Source organism: Diceros bicornis, chromosome X, assembly GCF_020826845.1.
Source record: "Diceros bicornis minor isolate mBicDic1 chromosome X, mDicBic1.mat.cur, whole genome shotgun sequence".
Taxonomy (NCBI): Eukaryota; Metazoa; Chordata; class Mammalia; order Perissodactyla; family Rhinocerotidae; genus Diceros; species Diceros bicornis.
The window spans coordinates 44,906,615-44,925,793 of record NC_080781.1 but is presented as its reverse complement, the minus strand read 5'-3'; the positions used below and the strand labels follow the sequence as shown (position 1 = coordinate 44,925,793).

The window sequence follows — 19,179 nt, the reverse complement described above, 5'->3', positions numbered from 1 at the left end:
CCTCTCCTCTTTCATTTCTGATTTTACTTATTTATGCCTTCTCTCTTTTTTTCTTGGTGAGTCTAGCTAAAGATTTGTCAATTTTGTTGATCTTTTCAAAGAACCAACTCTTGGTTTTATTAATTTTTTCTATTGTTTTTTTGGTCTCAATTTCACTTATTTCTGCTCTGATTTTTATTATTTCCCTTTCTCTACTGATTTTGGGATTGGTTTGTTCTTCTTTTTCCAGTTCCTCTAGGTACATTATTAGATTGTTTATTTGAGATTTTTCTTGTTTGTTGAGATAGGCCTGTATCGCTGTAAACTTCCCTCTTAGAACTGCTTTTGCTGTATCCCATAAATTCTGGCATGTTGTATTTTCATTTTCATTTGTCTCCAGGTATTTTTTGATTTCTTCTTTGATTTCTTCGTTAACCCAGTCGTTGTTCAGTAGCATTTTGTTTAATCTCCACGTATTTGTGGCTTTTCTGATTTTCTTCCTATAGTTGATTTCTAGTTTCATACCGTTGTGGTCAGAAAAGATGCTTGGTATTATTTCAATCTTCTTAAATTTATGGAGACTTGTTTTGTGGCCTAATATGTGATCAATCCTGGAGAATGTTCCATGTGCATTTGAAAAGAACGTGTATTCTTCGGTTTTTCGATGGAATGCTCCGTATATATCTACTAGGTTCATCTGTTCTAGTGTGTCGTTTAAGGCCAATGTCTCCTTATTGATCTTCTGTTTGGATGATCTATCCGTTGGTGTAAGTGGAGTGTTAAAGTCCCCTACTATTATTGTGTTACTGTCTATTTCTGTTTTTATGTCTGTTAATAATTGCTTTATATATTTAGGTGCACCTACATTGGGTGCGTAGATATTTACAAGTGTTATATCCTCTTGTTGGATTGTTCCCTTGATCATTATGTAATGCCCTTCTTTGTCTCTTTTTACAGTTTTTGTTTTAAAGTCTATTTTGTCTGATATGAGTACTGCTACCCCAGCTTTCTTTTCATTGCCATTTGCATGGAGTATCTTTTTCCATCCCTTCACTTTCAGTTTGTGAGTGTCTTTAGGTCTGAAGTGTGTCTCTTATATGCAGCATATATATGGGTCTTGTTTTTTTATCCAGTCAGCCACCCTATGCCTTTTAATTGGAGCATTTAGTCCATTGACATTTAAAGTAGATATTGATAAGTATGTACTTACTGACATTTTTTAACTTTTTTTTTTCTCAGTGTTTTAGTAGTCCTTCTCTGTTCCTTTCTTCTTCTATACAGAATTAATGGTCACTTTAGTTTGACTTCTGTCTGAAAGCTGTACTCTTAACTCCCCTCCTCCCTCCTTTTATGTTTTTGATATCACATCTAACTTCTTTTTTGTGCATTTGTATCCATTACGTTCTAATCATGGAAATAGATAATTTTTCCTATTTGTGGCCTTCTCTTTTCCCCTTAAATCAGTCCATTTAACATTTCTTGTAGCACTGGTTTATTGGTGACAAACTCCTCTAATTTTTGCTTATCTGAGAAAATTTTGATCTCTCCTTCCATTTTGAATGATAACCTTGCTGGGTAGAGTATTCTTGGCTGTAAGTTTTTTCCTCTTAGAACTTTCAATATATCATGCCATTCTCTTCTAGGCTTAAGGTTTCTTCTGAGAAGTCAGCTGATAGCCTTATGGGGTTTCCTTTGTATGTAACTTGACATTCTCTTGCGGCTTTTAGGATTCTCTCTTTATCTTTAGTTCTGGACATTTTGATTATGATGTGTCTTGGTGTGGGCCTCTTTGGGTTTATCTTGTTTGGGGCTCTCTGTGCTTCCTGTACCTGGATGTCTGTTTCCTTCCTTAGATCAGGGAAGTTTTCATCTATTATTTCTTGAAATAGATTCTCTGCCCCCTTGTCTCGCTCTTCTCCTTCCGAGACACCTATAACACGGATGTTAGTGCGTTTGATGTTGTCCCAGAGGTCCCTTAGACTGTCCTCACTCTTTTTAATTCTTTTCTCTTTTACCTGTTCACCTTGGGTAATTTCTTCTAGTCTTTCGTCCAGCTCACAGATCCGTTCTTCTGTATCCTCTACTCTGCTTTTGAGTCCCTCTAATGAATTTTTCATTTCCTGTATTGTATTCTTCATTTCTGATTGGTTCTTTTTTATATCTTCTGTTTCTTTGTTGACATTCTCACTGAGTTCATCTATTCTTCTCCCCAGATCAGTGAGCATCCTTAACACTCTTAGTTTGAACTCTCTGTCGGGTAGGTTGCTCATTTCTGTTTCACTTAGTTCCTTTTCTGGGGTTTTGTCCTTCCTGTTCCCTTACTTGGAATGTATTCTTTTGCCTCCTCATTTTGCCTCTTTCCCTATGTTTGTGTCTACGTATTAGGTAGGTCAGCTACGTCTCCTGCTCTTGGATAGGTGACCTTATGTAAGTGATGCCTTAGGAGGCCTGCAGTGTGCTTCCCTCAGTTCTCAATGTTCCACGGGTGACCCCTATGTGGGCTACGTGTGTCCTTGTGTTGTGGCCTGTTTGCTCTCCCTGTAGGTGCCCAGGGAGTCTGAGCAATCCTCCTGGCCAGCTGTTGTAATGCTCAGCTACTTGTAGTTGTTGTGGGCCCTTCAGTCTCTTTATCAGGTGTGGGGAGCCCCAGCACAGTTGGCTGCAAGTTCTAATACCACATTTGTGTTGCAGTATTTCTTTTAAGTGAGTAGGCCCGCAGCGTGGCAGGTTGTTAGGCTCAGGGCCTTATAATTGCTGTGAGCCTCTAGCCTATTAGGTCTCTTGTCAGCTCTCTGAGGATTGCAGCTGGGTGGGGCGGGCCTCAGGCACAGGAGCACCCAATCTTTTCAGGCTTTGGAAGGTGGGGCAAACCTCCTATGTGGGTCTTTGAGAAGCACAAGTCTTCTGCAGCTGACAAACCCTGCCGCCCACAGGTCCACACACACAGTCAACAAAGTCCTGCCCCGTGTGAGCGCCCCGACCTCCCCAAGCGGACCCAGTGTCTCCACGGCGGGAGCCCCACACCGTCTGCTCCCGCCCCACACTCTCCACCCGCTCCTTGTGCACACCCTGCCCCGCTCAAGTCGGCTCAGTTGCCAGGCTGCAGAGAATCCAGTCACCAATCTATGCAGCCCCACAGGTTGCCTGAGGGCTTGTTGTTGGGTGGGGCCAGTCCCTAGGGTGGGCTGCCTGCCCTGGCTGAGCTGGATTAAATTGGTGGTCTAGCGGGTGGGGCAGACCCTGGGCTAGCAGGCCTCAGGGAGAACTCCAATAGTGTCTGTGTCAGCAAGCCCACACCAGGCCACAACAATGGCCGCCGCCAATGTCCCAGTCCCTGGAGAGGTCTCACCCCTCACCGAGATGCACTCAGGGCCTATTAGGTGAGTCTCTTTTCACCACAGCACTGTGCACCTTTCTTTCTGGTCATTTTAGGGTGCTTTCTGAAACGGGTGAGTTTGCGGGCGGGCCCTTTAAGAGCCAGTTGTAGTTTCTTTGTGAACCGGGTTTTCTGGGGGTACTCCCCAGTGTTTTAGTAGCAGGCAAAGTCAGATATTATGCCGCTGGTCTCGATTGTGCTGGGTCCACAAAATGCCCACAGCGGGGGCGCTCCCCGGCTCAGGGCCCCACGCCTCCAGGGAGGCTGCGTACCTGTGAGCTGCTCCCCGTGGCCGTGAATCTGGCTGCGGTTGAACGCGGCGTTTTTCCTCTCCAGAAGGGAGTCTCTGCCTCTTCTACCTCAGTTAGGATTGTCCATTATTGCAGGAGTTCCTCTTATGCAGTTTTCAGTTCTGTCTCAGGGGTAATTTTTCCACGAGTAGTTGTAAATTGGCTGTGTCCACTGGAGGAGGTGAGTTCCGAGTCTACTTAAGCCGCCATCTTGACTCCGCCTCTGCCTTTTTCTTTTTTATTCAACCAGAAATCTACAAGCAGAGGTTGATGAAAGGGGACATTGAAGTTGAGTCTATGTGATTCACCAACTTCTGAGATAAGAACATTAATTATTTTAAATTGCAGAGTTTTATGGTAGATAGACTATAGTAAAGCTCCACATAGAGAGATTACTGATTCTACACAAATTTAATCATGTGTATGATTATTAAACATATATTCTATGAAAGATTCTCACTCCTAAGCAGATATTTACAGTAACTCAGTATGGATGGGGAATGGGGTTTCTGTGGGAGAGACATGGCCAAGATCATAAAACGGTTAGACTTTACTCAGTTGGGAAATCAAGGAAAGGGATTGATTTTCCCCGACTTGTTGGGGAGACAGGCTGGTGAGAAGGGGGATCTTGTGGTGAATGCATAGGAGAACATCCTGGAAGCATGGCAGGCAGACAAGTGAGGATACTGATGCATGATTCCAGGATGGAGGCAACAGTCATCTGTGGATCCCATGGGTCTCCCTACCTACCCTGCTCCTCATCATGCTCCAGACAGCAGAGTAGGCACTGTGCCATGCATCCCACCCTTAGTTTGTCCAGCTCAGTAAACCAGGCCCCTATAGAGTGAGTTTTGCCAGAAGCCCCAGTCCAGACTTACAACAGAAGTGTCCTCCTTGCCAGGAGTTAGGCAGAATTTCTCAAACCTAACCTCCAGAATGTCTCTCTTTTTTGCCCTCTTACTTTGTTCCCTTCCTGTCTGCTTATCTTTCTCTCATACTCTTTCCTGCTTATCTTTCTGCCTGTCTCCTCTCTTCCTTTTCTCCTAGATCCTACATCCCTTCTTTCCTCCTCTATCTTTTCCCTCTCTCCATTCTTTCCCATAATCTTGCCATTTTCCCTCTTCCCACTCTCTAGTCCCCATCCTCTTTCTTTCTCCATTTCTTACTCTCCCTTACTTTTACACCATCCTTTGCCTTCCTTTCTCTCCCTTCTCTCCTCTATACTTTCTCTTTTCCATCTCCCTCATTTCCTTCTCCTGGTCCTCCTCCCTTCACCTCCCTTGACAATCCTCTTTTGCTCACATCTCTTTTTTTCCCCTAATTTAAATTTCACTCTTGCTTTGTTTCCTCTTCCTCATCCATGTTTTCAGAGAAACAAGCCCACATCTGGTCACCGTTGGAGAAACTAGAAATTTAGTCATACCTTCAACAAGCATTAGTGTTTCAAGTACTATGGACATAGATGTAAAGAATATAAATTGGGCCATATTCTTCATGGGTACTTATATTCTAGTTGAGAAACAGGCACTGAACAAGTAGTATCAGAAGTAAATGTACAATTATAAATTGTGCTATGTAATAAGAAAGAAAAGTGCAGGAAGCTATGAAAGCGTCTAGCAGAGAAGTCAATTTAGCATTGAGAGCTAGTTTAGATGGAGAGTATCAAAAACCGAGGGATAAGTCAGAGTTAGCCAGGAGAATCCAGGGGGAAATAAGGTTCCAGAGAAAGAAAGGCTCAATTTGTCTGAGAAATAGTCTAGATGCTTCTGGGGAAAGAAAGGAATGGCTGAAGGAGAGTAAGGAGAGTAAAGAGTGTCACAAGGTGAGACCTGAGAGGTAAACAATAGCCAAATGAGGCAAGGTCAATTAAGAGCCTCTTCAAGGGGTCTGGACTTGTTCCTAGGAGGCTTGGGAAGGTTTGAAGCAAAATAAAAATGGATTTTGATTTATTTAAGTCATCCATTGAGGACACTAGATTGAATGGGAGACAAAGATGGAAATAGGAAGGTCTGTTGTGGTAGCCTATGATAGATGATAGCAGCTTGAATCAGGGTGGTGGCAGCCAAGATGGAGCTATGTCATTGGACCTCAGTGTAAAATCAACAGGTTATATCCATGGATTAGACAAATATATGACTTGTGGAAATGATTGGCTCATGATGCCACTTACTGGATAGGGAAGACTTAAGAAGGTCTAGATTGGCAAAAGGAACATAAGTTTGGGGCAAGTTAATTTTGGGAAAACTAAACCATTCAAGTGGAAATGGGACGGAGGCAGTTAGATTGATAGGTGTGTTGCTCACAGGAGACATCTGGGTTGAGACATTGGTTTAGAATTTGTTAGTATATTGAAGATATTTTTGAGTCTCATCCTGAGTCTGATCACATCACCCTGAAGATATATTACAGAGAAAGTGCTGAAGAAAAACAGGCAGCTGACGGGGAGGTTGCTATGCAACAGATGAGGAAAGTCATCCAGCCAGACACAATTGATGTTGGCCCTTGGGGACCAAATGCTGTGGTCTTTCCTAGCATTAGCTGCCTTTCATATGCAGACTCCTGAAAGGAGCTGATGCCAGAATAAATGTGAAATGTACAAAGATCTACCTTGGATTTAGAAATGTATCAGTTCAATTTGGGTCACCTCACATCTGTATATCATTTTCTGTCTTTTTGAGTCTCTCCAGTCATTCTGGAATCGTAGCAGCATGTATGACCTTGGGTAGGACCCCAGTAAGTGCTCCTTACACTTTCCATTTTGCATATTGAGAAACAGAGCTCACAGAAATCCAGTGACCCAAGCAGGCACACACAGCTGGTGATAGACTGGCCTGGCCCTCTATCTCAGGAATTTTGAAGTCCAATCCAGCTTCCTTTTGCAGGACCATAGCTTCTCTAGTCCCCAGCCCTGGAAGGAACATGGGCAAACATTTACTCTGAACCAGAGCTTGACATGGCTTAGACACACAAGTTCCTGATTGTCCTGGCCACTCCAGGGGGCACCACAAAGGCCTCAGGGGCAGAGTGTTTGTGTGGTTATTTGTTTTTCTGCTTCACTGTGTTGCTCTAGATTCTTAATTGGACTCTTGAGCCCTCCCAGGGCTGTTTTCATTCAAGGATAGCTGTCTAATTGTTGTTTTTTGTGGTAAGACAAAGGCTGGTAGCTCCTACTCTGCCATATTGCTGACGTCACTCTCTTCTTTTTTAATGAAGACTTTTACAGCTATAAATTTCCCTCTGAGCATTGCTTTTGCTGTATACCTTAAGTTTTGGTATGTTGTGTTCATTTTCATTCTTCTCAAAATATTTTCTAATTTACCTTGTTATTAGCTATTAGCTTTTTAGCACTGTGATATTTAATTTCCACATATTTGAATATTGCAAATTTCTTTCTGTTATTATATTCTAATGTTACTCCTTTGTGAACAGAGGACATATTTTCTTTTTAAATTTATTGAGGCTTGTTTTATGGCCTAGCAATTGTTATATCCTTGAGAATATTTCATGTCAACTTGAGAAAAGTGTATTCTCCTATTCTTGGGTGGAATCTTTTATATATCACTCTTAGAACTATTTTGTATAAAATCCTTCTGAAGTATACTATTCCCTTGCTCATCTTCTGCTAGTTTTTCTACCCATTATTGACAGTGGGTATTGAAGTCTCTACTATTATTTCCCCCTCAATTCTGTTAGCTTGTGCTTGACATATTTTTTGGCCTCTTGTTAGGTACACACCTATTTATAATAGTTATTTCTTCATTAATAGGTTGACCCTTTTTTCATTGTATAACATCCTTCTTTGTGTCTAGTAACATATTTTTTAAGTCTATTTTGTCTGATATTAGCGTAACCACTCCATATTTCTTATGGTTGTTGTTTGTACAATGTATCTTTTCCCAACATTTAAATTTTAACCTATTTGTATCATTGAACGTAAAGTGGCTCTCTTGTAGAGAGAAAGTAATTGGATTTCATATTTTTTATCCTGTCTGATAGGACGAAATTTTTGTTAAATTGTTTAATCCATCCACATTTAACGTCATTTTTGATGTAGTTGGATTTATGTCTGCAATTTTATGTTTTGTTTTCTATGTGTCGTGTCTTCTTTGTTTCTCTATTCCTCCTTTGCCAGGAGCTAGGCAGAATTCCTTAAACCTGAGAATAGGAGAATACCCAGATCTGCTTTTGCATTAATTAAATATCTTCTAGTATAGCTTTTTAATTCATTTATTGATTTTTCACTGTATATTTCTTTTTAAATTTTTTTTCCTTGTGAGGATGATCAGCCCTGAGCTAACATCTGTCACCAATCCTCCTCTTTTTTCTGAGGAAGATTGACCTTGGGCTAACATCCGTGCCCATCTTCCTCTACTTTATATGGGATGCCGCCACAACATGGCTTGACAAGTGGTGTGTCGGTGCATGCCTGAGATCTGAACCTGCGAACCCTGGGCCGCCCAAAGCAGAGTGCGCGTACTCAACCACTGTGCCACCGGGCTGGCCTCTTCACTATATTTTTTGAGATATTTTCTTAAGGGTTTCCCTAAGGCTTACCATATACATATTAACTTACCAGGATCTACTTTGGATTTCTACTAACTTAGTTCCAGTGAGTAATAGAAATATTATTCCTATATAGCTCTATTCCCTCTTACACTTTTTTGTGCTATTATTTTTATGCATATTACATCTATATGTTTCTTTCTTTTGCAGTTTTATAACTTTATTTGACAATCAGCGGTTAGTTCTCATCTACATTGACTATCTGTAGACTTTTGAAAGTGGTGAAAGATACACAGGTAACCAACATATAGAGCTTATTTGGTGAATTTTCATTCTCACTACATTTTCCGGACACCTGTACGTGAATACAATATGGGACATTATTTCTTTAGCACAGATGGTTTTGTTAAACTTGGTGTCAATGTGTCCATCTGGAGTTCCCATATCCTTCATGGCTAATTTTCGATCACTTTGAGTGCCCACAGGGCATGCTTCTTGAAGCTTACTCCATGGATGCACTTGTAAATATTGATGGTATATTCTCCTGTCACTACCTCTTTGGTGTCAGAATGGCCTTTCTTCTTACCACCCTTCTTTGCAGGAGCCATTATGCCAGGCCCAGGTTGAAAAGGAAGCATATCTATATGTTTTAAACTCAATAATTCACTTTTATAATTATTGCTGTATATAATTTTATGTCTATTAAAGAATCTGAGAAAAGAAAAAAGAGCAAGTATATATTTATAGAGTTTGTTATATTTACCTTCTTTTTTCTAGCTTTATTGAAGTATAATTGACAAATAAAAATTATACGTATTTAAGAAGTAGAACTTGATGATTTGATATATGTGTACATTGTGAAATAATCACCAAAATCAAGCTAATTAATATATTCATCACCTCACATAGTTACCATATTCTTTTTCCTTTATTTTTTGTGGTGAGAACACCTAAGATTTGCCCTTGTAGCAAATTTCAAGTATACAATACAGTATTGTTAACTACAGTCACATTGTTGTACCTCAGATATCCAGAACTTATTCATCTTGCATAACTGAAATTGTGGCTCCATAATTGCTGTCTTTTGTCTATTATAGGCCTCTGTCATATCCTTGTTTTCTGAGTTCTTCGGTGCTCTACTAATCATGTCCATACAGATCAATCAGTGTCCTTCTTGTCATGACCTGGAGGCCTTTACAACACTGCTATCTCAAACTTTTATCTAGTTCTTGATTACCCTTCAAAAGAAGTAAGGAACTCTTGAATGCTTTCCCATACCAAGTTGGAGTACACAGAACTTGGGGAGTATATTAGTTTAGTTATGGCATAACATATTATTACTAACTTAATAGTTTAAAATGGCACACCACTATTACCTCAGTGTTTCTGTGGATCAGGAGTCCAGACGTGGCATAGATGGGTCATCTGCTCAGGATCTCACATGGCTGAAATCAAGGTGTTGGGCAGAATGCATTTTCTTAGATATCTCTGAGTCCTCTTCCAAGCTCACTCAGTTTGTTGGCAGAATCCAATTCCTTGCAGTTGTAGGACAGAGACTTAACTCATAAAGGCTAATCCTTTCTATAGGCAGTTCATGGCATAACTGTTTATTCCTTCAAGGTCAGCAGGAAAGTATCTCTGCTGCTTTGAGTCTCTTACTTTAGAGAAGGCGTCTTTTAAAGAGCTCACATGATTAGGTCAGGTCCACCCAAGATAATCTTCCTTTTCATTAACTCAAAGCCAAATGATTAAGGATTTTAATTATATCTGAAAAATTCCTTCATAATTGCCATATTCTCTTGGTTATAATTATCTCACAAGTTCTGCTTGCATTCAAGGGGAGGGGATTACACAGATATGTGTGTACCAGGGCACAGGAATCATGGGGTCATCTTAAAATTATGCCTACCACAGCTGCCTAATATATGGCTCAGATATTGCTGCTCTGCTTGTCAGAGGTGCTAGACCCAGCACTTGCTCTTCAGCTTTCAGTCACCCCAAATTCCAGCCCTGGAATTGAGGCAATGGGACCTTGTGCCATGGGATTCTGTCAAACTAACATAGGATATCAATATAGGTCTCTAGGTTTCTATCATCTGAATCTATCTGTTCTCAGTGCAAGAAGCATGGAACCCTGTGATCCTTGACAGGGATTCATCATCTGTCTAGGCTTCAGTGAGGCTAAAGTTATCCCTCTCACACCATATATTTGAATATTTTTGTTCTGTTGGTGCTCAAAAATTGCTCTTGTGTCATCATACCTTCTTCCCCTTTATATTGCTTGTGGTATGAAACTAAGGGCTCAGGTTCTTAGCCTTTTGTCGCTCAACATTCCCCCATTTTTTCCTCTCAAAAAGCCCTGTTCTTGTGATCTGAAGCCTTGATTTTCAAGATCATTTCTAATTTGAGTTTTAAGATTCCTTTTTAGAATTTAAAGCCAATAATTCAAGTCATGATTCTAAGCTGCATTTTTCCTTCTACTGACAGCTGTGCATATAGAACATGATGTCTGCCATAGGAAACATGAGGAAATGGTGCTCAGCCCAAGGAAGCACAGGGAAAAAAATCTGAGTTTAAATCTTCATACACTTTCTGCTGCAAATATATTTCTAAAAACATGATTTTAAGTGATGCATAGTATTTCTTTTGGTGAATTCACCTAGTCCTAGAAGTTGTATGTTTTTGATTATTTCTATTTAAAAAAATACTTTCATAGGGGCTGGCCTGGTGGCATAGTGGTTAAGTTTGCGTGCTCCACTTCAGTGGCCCAGGGTTAGTGGGTTTGGATCCCAGGAGCAGACCTATGCACAGCTTGTCAAGCCATGCTGTGGCAAGCATCCCACATAAAATAGAGGAAGATGGGCATAGATGTTAGCTCAGGGCTAATTTTCCTCACACACACAAAAATATTTCATAATTAATGATTTAGTAAACATTTTCATAAGTTAATATATTTTTAAAATTATTTTATTGAGGTCACATTGGTTTATAACATTGTGTAATTTTCAAGTGTAGATAATTACATTTCAACCCCTGTATAGACTGCATCATGCTCACCACCAATAGTCTAGCTTTTATCCATCACCATACATATGTGTCACCCACTCCCCTCCACTCTGGTAACTACCAATATATTCTCCTTATCTATGTATTTGTTTGTTTAACTTCCACATATGAGTGAAATCATATGGTATTTGTCTTTCTTTGCCTGGCTTATTCCACTTAACATAATACCATCAAGGTCCAGCCATGTTGTCACAAATGGCATGATTTTGTCTTTTTAATGGCTGAATAGTATTTCACTGTATATATATACCACATCTTCTTTGTCCATTCACCCATTGATGGGCACTTGAGTTGCTTCCAAGTCTTGGCTATTGTGAGTAATGCTGCAATGAACATAGGAAAGCACATATTTTTTTGAATTAGTGTTTTCATGTTCTTGGGATAAATAACCAGAAGTGGAATAGCTGGATCACATGGTATTTCTATTTATATATTTTTTTAGAAATTTCCATACTGTTTTGCATAGTGGCTGCACCAGTTTGGAAGTTTTAGCCAGAGCAATTAGGCAAGAAAAAGAAATAAAAGGATCCAAATCGGAAAGGAATAAGTAAAACTGTCACTATTTGAGGATGACATGATTCTATATACAGAAAACATTAAAGAATCCACCAAAAAACAGTTAGAAATAATTAACAAAATCGAAATAGAATACGGTAAAGTTGCAGGGTACAAAATCTACATACGAAAATCAGTTGCATTTCTATACAATAATAACGAGCTAGCAGAAAGAGAAATCACTAATACAATCCCACATAGAATCACAACAAAAAGAATAAAAAACCTAGGAATAAATTTAACTGAGGAAGTGAAAGACCTATACACTGAAAACTATAAGACATTATTGAAAGAAATTGAAGAAGACATAGAGAAATGGAAAGATATTCCGTGCTCATGGATTGGAAGAATAAACATAGTTAAAATGTCCATATCACCTACAGCAATCTACAGATTCAATGCAATCCCAATCAGAATCCCAATGACATTCTTCACAGAAATAGAACAAAGAGTCCTAAAATTTATAAGGAACAACAAAAGACCCCTAATATCCAAAGCAATCCTGATAAAAAAGAACAAACCTGGAGGCATCACAATCCCTGACTTCAAAATATACTACAAAGTTGCAGTAATCAAAACAGCATAGTACTGGCACAAAAACAGATACACAGATCAACCTAACAGAATTGAGAACCCAGGAATAAAACCACACATCTATGGACAGCTAATTGATGACAAAGGAACCAAGAACATACAATGGAGTAAGGAAATTCTCTTAAATAAATAGTGTGGGGAAAACTGAACAGCCACATGCAGAAGAATAAAGGTAGACCAGTATCTTCCACCATACACAAATATTAACTCAAAATGGATTAAAGACTTGAATGTAAGACCTGAAGGTATAAAACTCCTAGAAGAAAACATAGGCAGTACCCTCTTTGACATTGGTCTTAGCAGTATCTTTTTGAATATGTCTCTTCAGGCAAGGGAACCAAAGAATAAATAAATGGGACTTTATTTGCATGGCAAATGAAACCATCAACAAAACAAAACAAAACAAAAAGACAATCGACCAACTGAGAGAAAATATTTCCAAGTCATATATCCAATAAGGGGTTAATTTCCAAAATATACAAAGAACACATACAACTCAACAACAAAAAAAATAAACAACTTGATCAAAAAATGGGCCAATAATATGAACAGACATTTTTCCAAAGAAGATATACAGATAGCCAACAGACACATGTAAAGATGTTTAACATCACTAATTATTAGGGAAATGCAAATCAAAACCAGAGTGAGATATCACCTCATGCCTGTCAGAATGGCTATCATTAAAAAGGCAAGAAATATAAATTAATATTTTCTATTTGAATTAAGTTTATAGAAGTGGAATAATCTGTGCTCTACACATATTTCAAAGTTTGTACACATATTGCCAAGTTGCCCCACACAAACAATTGCAACGGTTAATAATGCCACCAGTAACAGGGGAAAATAGAAACTATTTCACAAAATCCTCACTAACACTCTTCAGAAAAAGAAAGACCGTTTCAGGAAAAATGCATTTTCTAGGAAAAAAATACATAATCACATAATGCATACAGGTCAGAAATATGAGCTTCTCTTTTTACATGTGGGAAACGACTTCTAATCATCAAAGTGATGACCGGAAATGCATATCACTTTAAAAAAAGTTATCATAAAAATTCTTGATAAATTACAAATCATATTATTTTAACCTTTTCTAGATTGGCCAGAAAAGTAATGTCTTGTTTTTCTTTTCGGGATTTTTTATTAGTAGGGAAATTCAATATTTTTGATAATTTATTATTTGTATTGCCACCTTTATTAATTAATCACTGATTTAAACTATCTGCACAGTTTTCTTTTGATGTGTTTTTATGCTTATCAATTTTTAGTAGCCATTTAAAAAATTTATGATTTTTGTCTTTTGTATTTCCCAAATAGCTTTTAGTTTGTGATTGCATTTTACATATACTTAAGTTCTTTAGAAAACCATTTTTATTGAAGAATAATGTACATAGAAAGTGCACAAGTTATAAATGTACAGGTCAACACATTTTCACAAATTCAGCATACTTGTGTAACCAGCATGCAGATATAATAACATAACACTGCCATCATCCCAGGAATTCCACTCCTTGTCCATTTTTATTTATCACCCTCTCCCCTATCTTGACTTCTAAGGTCATGGAATAGTTTTGCCTGTGTTTGGACAGTATATAAGTAAAATTTTATAGTATATACTTACTCTTTTGTGTCTGCTTTCATTTTTTTTAAGTGCTTGTTTCTCTTTATTAGTTTTTATAGAACAATGAAAATGTTGAATTGTTTACACAGGGCTGATTAAATGTGGTCAGTGGGGCCATGTCCCGACTGCTAACTGTTGGCCTCCCACTCCCGCTGGCCCCCAGCCTCCACACTCACACAAGCACGCACCAAGCACCCAGCCCCCACCCCACCCTTGCTCCCTGCCATATGCATCTTCTTATAGGCTATTAAGGCTGCACATCTGGGTGTGAAATGTGCTCGTTCTTTTTCTTTTTTTTGTAATTTTTTGTTTATTGCAGTAACATTGGTTTATAACATTGTATAAATTTCAGGTGTAAATCATTATACTTCTATTTATGCATAGACTACATCATGTTCTCCACTCAAATACTAATTACAATCCATCACCACACACATGTGCCGAATTATCCCTTTCGCCCTCCTCCCTCCCCCCTTCTCCTCTGGTAACTACCAATCCAATCTCTGTCTCTATGCGTTTGTTTATTGTGGTTATTATCTACTACTAAATGAAGGAAATCATACGGTATTTGACTTTCTCCCTCTAACTTATTTCACTTTGCATAATACCCTTAATGTCCGTCCATGTTGTCACAAATGGCTGGATTTCATCACTTCTTATGGCTGAGTAGTATTCCATTGTGTATATATACCACATCTTTATCCATTCGTCCCTTGGTGGGCACTTAGGTTGCTTCCAAGTCTTGGCTATTGTGAATAATGCTGCAATGAACATACGGGTGCTTGTATCATTATGATGTGTGTTTTCAAGTTCTTTGGATAAATACCCAGCAGGGGAATAGCTGCATCATATGGTAGTTCTATCCTTGATTTTTTGAGGAACCTCCATACCGCCTTCCAGAGTGGCTGCACCAATTTGCACTCCCACAAGCAATGTATGAGAGTTCCCTTCTCTCCACATCCTCTCCAACACATGTTGTTTCCTGATTGTTAATTATAGCCATTGTGATGGGTGTGAGGTGATATCTCATTGTAGTTTTGATTTGCATTTCCCTGATAGTTAATGATGTTGAACATCTTTTGATGTGTCTGTTGGCCATCTGTATATCTTCTTTGGAGAAATGTCTGTTCAGGTCTTTTGCCCATTTTTTAATTGGGTTGGTAGTTTTTTTGTTGTTGAGATGCATGAGTTCTTTATATATTTTGGAGATTAAGCCCTTATCAGATGTATGGTTTGCAAATATCTTCTCCCAATTGTTAGGTTGTCTTTTCGTTTTGTTGATGGTTTCCTTTGCTGTGCAGAAGCTTTTTAATTTGATGTAGTCCCATTTGTTTATTTTTTCTTTGTTTCTCTTGCCCGGTCAGACATGGTGCTTGAAAAGATGTTGCTAAGACCAATGTCGAAGAGCGTACTGCCTAGGTTTTCTTCTAGAAGTTTCATAGTTTCAGGTCTTACATTCAAGTCTTTAATCCATTTGGAGTTAATTTTTGTGTATGGTGTAAGGTAAGGGTCTACTTTCATTTTTTTGCATGTGGCTATCCAGTTTTCCCAACACCACTTGTTGAAGAGAGTTTCCTTTCTCCCTTGTATGTTCTTGACTCCTTTGTCAAAGATTAGCTGTCCATAGATGTGTGGGTTTATTTTTGGGCTTTCGATTCTATTCCACTGATCTGTGTGTCTGTTTTTGTGCCAGTACCATGCTGTTTTGGTTACTATAGCTTTGTATTATATTTTGAAATCAGGGAGTGTGATACCTCCAGCTTTGTTCTTTTTTCTCAGGATTCCTTTAGCTATTCGGGGTCTTTTGTTGTTCCATATAAATTTTAGGATTCTTTGTTCTATTTCTGTGAAAAATGTTGTTGGAACTTTGATAGGGATTGCATTGAATCTATAGATGGCTTTAGGAAGTATAGACATCTTAACTATGTTAATTCTTCCAATCCAAGTGCACAGAATATCTTTCCATTTCTTTGTGTCTTCTTCAATTTCTTTCAGAAATGTTTTATAGTTTTTGATGTACAGATCTTTCACCTCTTTGGTTATGTTTATTCCAGGGTATTTTATTCTGTTTGTTGCAATTGTAAATGGGATTGTATTCTTAATTTCTCTTTCTGCTACTTCGTTGTTAGTGTATACAAATGCAACTCAATTTTGTATGTTGATTTTGTAACCTGCAACTTTACCGTATTTGTTTATTACTTCTAAAAGTTTTCTGGTGGATTCTTTAGGGTTTTCTATATATAAAATCATGTCATCTGCAAATAGTGACAGTTTCACTTCTTCCTTTCCAATTTGGATCCCTTTTATTTCTTTTTCTTGCCTGATTGCTCTGGCTAGGACTTCCAGTACTATGTTAAATAGGAGTGGTGAGAGTGGGCATCCTTGTCTGGTTCCTTTTCTTAGAGGGATTGGTTTCAGTTTTTCACCATTGAGGATGATATTAGCTGTGGGTTTGTCATATATGGCCTTTACTATGTTGAGGTTCTTTCCTTCTATCCCCATTTGATTTAGAGTTTTTATCATAAATGGATGCTATATCTTGTCAAATGCTTTCTCTGCATCTACTGAGATGATCATGTGATTTTTATTCTTCATTTTATTAATGTGGTGTATTATGTTGATTGATTTGCAAATGTTGAACCATCCCTGCATCCATGGAATAAATCCCACTTGATCATGGTGTATAATCTTTTTAACGTATTGTTGTATGCTATTTGCTAGTATTTTGTTGAGGATTTTTGCATCGATGTTCATCAGTGATATTGGCCTGTAATTTTCTTTTTTTTGTGTGTTGTCCTTGTCTGGTTTTGCTATCATGGTAATGTCAGCTTCGTAGAATGTGTTAGGGAGCTTCCCCCTCTCCTCAATTTGTTGGAAGAGTTTGAGAAGGATAAGTATTAAGTCTTCTTTCAATGTTAGATAGAATTCACCAGGGAAGCAGTCTGGTCCTTGACTTTTATTTTTGGGTAGGTTTTTGATTACTGTTTCGATCTCCTTACTGGTGATTGGTCTGTGTCTGCTTTCTTTTAGCTCAACATTATGTCTATAAAATTCTTCCAGGTTGTTGTGTGTAGTTTCTTTCATTCTCATTGCAACATAGTTTTCCATTATGTAAATATACTGCTTTTTATTTATCTATTCTATTATTGATGGATATTTGAGGAGTTTCCAGCTTAAAGCTCTTAGTAATTTTATGCCTTGAATATTCATGCACACATCTTTTAACAAACACATATATACATTCTTGTTATGTGTATGTCTGGGAGGTGAATTGTTGGGTCATATGGTATACATATTCTCAAATTTAGTGGGTACTGTCAAACAGTTTTTCAAAGAGGCTGTACTAATTTACACTCCCATCAGCATTGTATTAAGTGTTTTAGTTGCTTTAAATCCTCCGCACTACTTACAAAATCAAATTGATCAATAACTTCCATTGTGGTTTATTTCTTTTATTAATGAATTCTTGTCTGGTAAGATGCACATTCTGTTATATTTTCATTTAGTTATTTCTTTATTTTTTTAAATTTCTGAATAAAATAGACAGTTATTTTGGTATATTATGTGAGATAATTATCAAAATATTTTCTTCCACATAGTTAACAATTGTTTTTCCATTTTCTAACTAGATTACTGCTATTTTCTCTACTGTTTATTTTTATTTTTTTGCTTTTCTCAAGCTTGCTTGCTGAACAATTTTGAAAATTTAGTTTATTTTTAGTTTCTCTTATTTAAAAGAAAAACAATTGAAGATATAAATTAACTTGAGTATAAACTTGGATGCTTTCTTTAACTCTGGATATGTAATGTTTTTACTGATGCTAGTTCAAATTAGCATTTAATTGGATTTGTAAAATTTCACCTTTACCTCAAGATAATTTAGAAGTTTATTGTTGTTTTTAATCTGTGGCTATGGGTGAAGGCAGCTGATGTGGAGTGGACTGTAGGGTCTCAGCACCAGTGTAGGAATATGGACATCTGGGCCTCCGGGAGGAAAGACAGGGCTTGGACTTGTATGAGTAGGAATACCTGAGTCATTCAGAAAGGAGGGGAAGTTGGAGACATTTCCTCAGCTCTTCGAGTTCTTTCCTCACAACTTACCCTCTGGTTCTGTCTTTTAATTGCTCTGTGTTCCACAGGGATGATATTGGCAGTGATATCCTTAACCTGAGGGGGCTGGGGCTAGGAAAGCTGGAAGAAAAGGGAGGCATGGGAGAGAATGTGGAAGTCATGAAATCCAGGTCCCTAAAGGGGTAGGAGTCCTTCAGGCCAAGTAAGAGATGACTTGAGTATTTCCACGACAACTAAGAACTAGAATCCAGTTATAGAGAATCTTGAGGCTAGGACTGCAGAGCCAGTCTGAGGGCATAGATTTGGGGTTTCCTAGCATTGAAGTTTATCCCACATAGTTGGATTTCTAGGAAGTCCCTTCAGGGTGTGGTGAGGGCCACCAGGGTGTGGTGGGTAATTATAGTAGTGTTCGTGATGGAGGTTAGGAATTGGAATGGTGGCATGTGATTCCAATGGGGGTGATTTAGAATGAGAACACAATGCTGGACTGGAGAAGGTGGAGGCAGGGCTCCAGCGAGAAGCTTTCATTTAGAATGCAATGCAGATGCAATGATGGGAGTGCCTAGGAGTCTGGGTTCTGGAATAGTTGGCACTTAGGGATTCCAGGAGTAGTGTTGTTCCCTGTCTCTTCTATGGGTCAACTTTTTTCTCTGCCCTCATTGTATTTCAGAAGCAGAGAGAGGCAAGAAGGAGTAGAAAGATATATGTCTATTCTGCCAACGGTTTTTAATCTTTGGATCTTTTGTCAAGATACTCTTAGATTTAATCCCAGATGGGTGAGTTGACTCAATATCAAATTGATACATAGATGAGGGCAAGGAGGTTGGGGCTCTACTGGTGGGATTAATCTCGTTTAACCTCACCAACAGACTTGGTTCACTTTTGGTGGAGGATGGCTAGAGTAGTGGAGAATTAGACTGTGGCAAGGAAGGGCAAGAGGAATAAGGTATAACATTTTCTAACCCTGTCTCCCCCATTCTGCATTTTTTTCTTTTCTCTCTTCTCATGACCAGAAGTCTAGACAGGAAGCAGAGGTTGGTTACCAAGGAAACTGAAGCTGAACATGCTTGATTCATGAGCTTGTGAGATAAAAACAAAATTGATATTCAAAATGCAACAGT

The 19,179-nt window shown here is 38.5% G+C and overlaps 1 protein-coding gene and 1 pseudogene across 1 annotated transcript in view; one reads left to right on the top strand and one right to left on the bottom strand.

Moving 5' to 3' along the window:
- The window catches only part of FAM104B (family with sequence similarity 104 member B), a 257,977-nt gene that overhangs the window by 99,451 nt on the left and 139,347 nt on the right, over positions 1-19,179 (top strand). The window lies entirely within an intron of this gene.
- LOC131401001 (large ribosomal subunit protein eL31-like) lies at positions 8,356-8,756 on the bottom strand (annotated as a pseudogene).